Below are 5,357 nucleotides of genomic sequence, written 5' to 3' on the forward strand. Positions count from 1 at the left end.
AAGTGTAGACGTAGATACAACAAAATGCCCCAAATGTAGACAAGAGAGGGCTAACCTCAAACACTGCTTATGGGAATGCAAGAAAATCTCGATGTTTTGGGATCAAATATTACAATTTATCAAGACTGTGACAAAGGTGGAATGGGAAAAACACCCGCTACCCATGCTATTCGCTAATACGGAACCATGGCAAATTAGGATAAATAGAAATAACAAAGCACTCCTTCCAACAGAGATGATCCTCCTAACTGCCAGGAAGGCGATCATGATGAAATGGCTGGAACCAGAGGCCCCAAATATGGAACTAATTAAATCCCTATTAATTAAGCTCATTACCATAGACAAAATAAATGAAAACCAGAGAGAAAATACCTCGGGGACTAACTTCCGAAAAATAAATGGGAATTAATCATAATATCCTTCCCAAAAAAGGACCAGACTAAATTCCACGAGATACCAGAAGTAGAAGAACACTCCCAAAATTAGACCCCCCGCCCCACACCTCAAAGAAAGAAATAAAACAACTATATTAGAATTCATAATCCAAAAACAGAAACCAAATAGATCATAGTAAACAAAATAGAGAAGATCCAATTAGAGTTGTCGCCTGTTGGCGATTAGTTTATTAAGCGCTCCCAGTTTTGACGGAGGGCCAAGGGCTTCTAGAAGTCCAAGTTAAAAAGAAAAAGGAAAAATCAGGTGATACTTATCAAGAATCCATTGTAAGGGTCCATAGCAGAAAACGAAACAGAGTTTCTGTAGTCGCTCTCCATAAATGGTATGTAATACATGACTGTATAGAGATATATATGTATAAATATGAACAAATAAACATGTATGTATACGGATGTAACGCGACGGGAAAAACCAATACTTGTACCTAAATGTATGACTTGTAAATGTATACACCTGAATAAAAAAAGATATTCAAAAAAAAAAGTGTAAATTTTCTTGTAAACAAAACACACACGTTTAGTCAAACCCAGGGCTTCTCAACGATTTGAACTCAAAACGAATCTGTTCGCTTGGCCTGCCTTTAATTTGAGTAAAATGAAGAATTGCATCCTCACTCAGAATATTCTTTATACAGTACATATTACCAGGTGGAACAAAACAAGAATCTCCTGTTTTCAGTAGGTACTGTAAGATGTTACGTGGACTGTTACCATCACAGAACTATGTATAATGTAGAACACAATTGTGTCTAGGCAGTTCAACGTGTATTCTTTTTCCCGGAATGGGCCAATAGTCCATTTACCAGTAGAAAATGTAGACTGGTCAATGCTTTTGCAGATACAGATCGATTCCCTTGATCTATGAAATGTGCAATTCTCAGCAGTTTTGATACACCCAACAAGTACTTCTGTTCTTTCAGTTTGATCTACAAAGGTAGGCTTTGCAGGAAGTATGTTCTTATTTTCAACATAAGGGATTTCCGCAATTTTGTTCTGGCGAATATCCTCGTCCCAATTTCCTGTTTCTTCTTCATCGGTTCCTGAAGATGCATACATCTCACTTACGTTTGGCTTCAAATCAGGACAGCTAAATCGGCTAGCCCGTGAAACAGTAGGACTGCTCCCGCTTTGGAAGTATATGCTGGATTTATTACCATGAACACCGGCTCCATGAGGAACTTTGAATCCAGTATAACTAGTCACTTCAGAAGAAGAGGAGTCTTCATCACTTGCTATGTCTTCTGGCTCATATCTTTGCCGTATAGATCTTCCTTTCTCAGGCTCTCCTGATGGAATTGGTCTTTTGGTTCTCGGACTATCTTTTATACATATAGATTTTTTCAACTTTTGCTTTATCTGATGCATCTCAAAGTCTTGGGTAGCCATATCCTCAGGGACTTTTTGTTCCCTTGCTTGTTTATCTAGAGACAATCCCTGAACATCTTTTACTACTGAAGACTGTGGCTCTGTACAGCAATCTTCATCATCATCAACATCATATGCAATCTGCCGTGGCCATCTCTGCTTGCTCATAGGACTGGGCTCTTTGTGTATAATGACTGTAGTTGTACTTTTTTTTAGGAGTGTCAAATTTGGCTACACCTTCATAGGTCTGTGAATCTGAAAACTTTGACCGTGTTTTCTCTTTTAAATGCTGTATCTTCTGTTTTTTCATCCTTGTAGCAAGGATTGGTTGATTGTCCTTTTTCTCGGAAATATATAAAAAAAAAAAAATCCTACCAGAGAGGATTGACATCGGATATATATACGTTGGGATAGAGTCTTCTGAAAATACACCAAACCATTCTTACATGCTCAAATGGGCCAAAGAGCTAAATGTAGAATTAGAGCGAGATGAGCGGGAGGATATCTGGGAATCGGCAGCTACACCTTCACAGGTCTGTGAATCTGAAAACTTTAACCAAGTTTTCTCTCTTTTTTTTGGGAAACTTTTATCTGTAAACAGGACAAAGTAAATTTTCTTAAAGTGTACATTTTCGAGACTTCCGGTATGGCGCCAGAGCAGTGAGGCACGATCCTAATTAGCTCCGTTTGCTCCTGAGGAGAAGTGCAAAATAACTGCTAGCAAAAACGGAAATTTACCTACAGAAAATCCCCACCAGAGAAGAGGTACAATCGGACTAACATATATGGAGAAATATCTATCCAAATCGAAAGAGATGACTTCGAAAACTCAAAAGACAGACAAGAGGGACAAGAAGAAAGAAAGTCAGAAAATGGCCGACAGCCACGAGAATCAGAGACCTGATCTAAGTGAGAAAGAATGTGACGCCCCAAACACCCAGACACAATCTTTAAATATAGATTACAACACAATAGCTAAGACTGTTGTGAAAGAACTTTTACCTAAATTGGAGGCAAACTCAGCGGAAATTAGGCAAGGCATTAAAGATCTTAGAAGTGATCTCGCAACACACGCAGGCAGAGTGGAGGAGATAGAAAACAGAGTGAGCGTCACGGAAGAGACCCTGGGCTCTTTAACAAAAAACCTGTGATCTCCACCACTTCTGTGAAAAATGGCTGCCGGACAAGCTCAAGATCACAAGCAAAGACCACAGCCTAAAAGTCGAGAGAGTACACAGAATGGGCCAAATAAGGGAGAACAACCCCCCCCCCACCGACCAACCCCTCACCCCCGCTAATAAACCACGGATGTGATGGTTCGAATAAATGTAAACAAAGGTGAAGGAAATGTACCAAAGCAAACATTACAGTGATACAAGGTTAAATGCTAAAGATGTAATAAGAGCAAAAAGAAATGTTTACCTGTGTACCCTCTCCCCCCCTTTTCTTCACAACCCCCCCCCTACCAATCCCAATACTATATGCATCATTGCCATAATATTCTGAATAAGTGAAAACAGAAAAAAAAAATACCAATGTCACTGTAACCAAGACACTGCTATATAAATAAGGGTAAACGCAAAAGTTCCTAAGGAAGCCAAAGGTAACTTCTATCTGTGTCAACCCACGTACCCCCCCACCCAACCCATTCCCCCATCCCCACCTCTACCCCCCCCCTACCCAACACTACCCCCCTCCTCACCACCACCCCCTCCCCATCCTATGACATATATATATCACTGTCATATCATGAGGAATGGACGGGGAGGGGGGGGGAGGGGAAAAAAAAACTGCGAAGAAAAAGTACCAAAGTTACTGTAACCAATACATTGTCATAGGTATAAGGTTAAATGCATAAGATGTTAAGGGACCGAAAGGAAACCTATACCTGTGTAAGGAAATGTACCAAAGCAAACATTACAGTGATACAAGGTTAAATGCTAAAGATGCAATGAGAGTAAAAGGAAATGTTTACCTATGTGTACCCCTGCCCCCCCCCCTCTTCACCACTAACCCCCCCTCCTACCAACCCAAAACTATATGCATCATTGCCATAATATTCTGAATAAGCGAAAACAGAGGGAAAAAAAGCACCAATGTCACTGTAACCAAGACACTGCTATAGAAATAAGGGTAAACGCAAAAGTTCCAAGAGAGCCAAAGGTAACTTATATATGTGTCAACCCACATACCCCCCCACCCCCATCAATACCCCCCTACCCAACACTACCCCCCTCCTCACCACCACCCCCTCTCCCCCCACCCATCCTAATGACATATATATATCACTGTCATATCATGCGAAATAGACGGGGGGGGGGGGGGAAACTGAAGAAAAATACTGTAACCAATACATTGTTATAGGTATAAGGTTAAATGTATAAGACGCTAAGGGACCTAAAGGAAACCTATACCTGTGTCAGCCCAGCCTCCCCCCCACCCACCTCAAAATGCGAAAGGAGCAAAGGGAACAGGTTATTAGTGATACACCTACTTCCCCCCCCTCACTTCTTCCCCTCACCCCCCCTCATTCTTCCCCTACCCCCCCCCACTCTCGTCCCCCGCCCCCCCCTATTTTTCCCTCCTGCCCCACCCCCACCCCCCCATGAAGAAACCCCAAGCAAACTCTAACACCTCAAAATGGGTCAAAAAAAATAATTAAAAATTAAAACAAAAATAAATAAATAAAATAAAAAATATACAACCCGTATGTCTAGCACGTTAGTATTAAAGGTAATTAGGCCTCCTAGGGAACACGGTAGCATGAATAAGAATAAGAGGCCACACAAGAGGAAGGAATGTGGCCACCCTCTCTGGATAAAAGTGAAGTACAATACATGATAAAGTTGACAAAGTTCAGAAATGTTAATGTTAAATTCCAAGTTAAGGATCTCTCTTCTAAGATGGGGAACTCTACAGTACCCAAAAATAACTAGAAATAAAAGTAAATGGGGTGAAGTCAACAGATGGAATAAAAAGATAACACTTGAGATAACAGAAGAAATAATACATAAATGCCAGTAAAAATAGCTTCCTGGAATGTTAAGGGACTAAACAACCCCATCAAGCGTAAAAAAGTACTAAATTATCTGAAAAAAAAGAGAGTGGATATTGCATTTTTGCAAGAAACACACTTAGACATTAAGGAATCTACAAAACTACAAAGGGACTGGGGGGGACAATGTGTATTTTCCCCGGCAATTCATAAAAAAGCAGGGGTCGCCATTCTAATAAAAATAAAAAAATTCAGTAGAGATCATCTCGACAGAGACAGACGCAGCAGGCAGGCTGATAATAGCAAAAATTAAAACGGCCGAGAGAGAATATGTCCTAGGTAATATTTATGGCCCCAACGACCATAATCCAATATTTTTCCGAGACCTGACACAAAGAATCCTTAAATATAAAAGCAGCAACTTAATACAGGGAGGAGACTGGAATGCGGTCCAAGATGTATTTATGGACAGATCTGGCTATAAGAAGGGAGCTCCACCCTCAAATATACAAACAAAAAACATGTCACAAATAAAAAGCGCC

This window comes from Ascaphus truei, unplaced genomic scaffold (assembly GCF_040206685.1).
Source record: "Ascaphus truei isolate aAscTru1 unplaced genomic scaffold, aAscTru1.hap1 HAP1_SCAFFOLD_566, whole genome shotgun sequence".
Taxonomy (NCBI): Eukaryota; Metazoa; Chordata; class Amphibia; order Anura; family Ascaphidae; genus Ascaphus; species Ascaphus truei.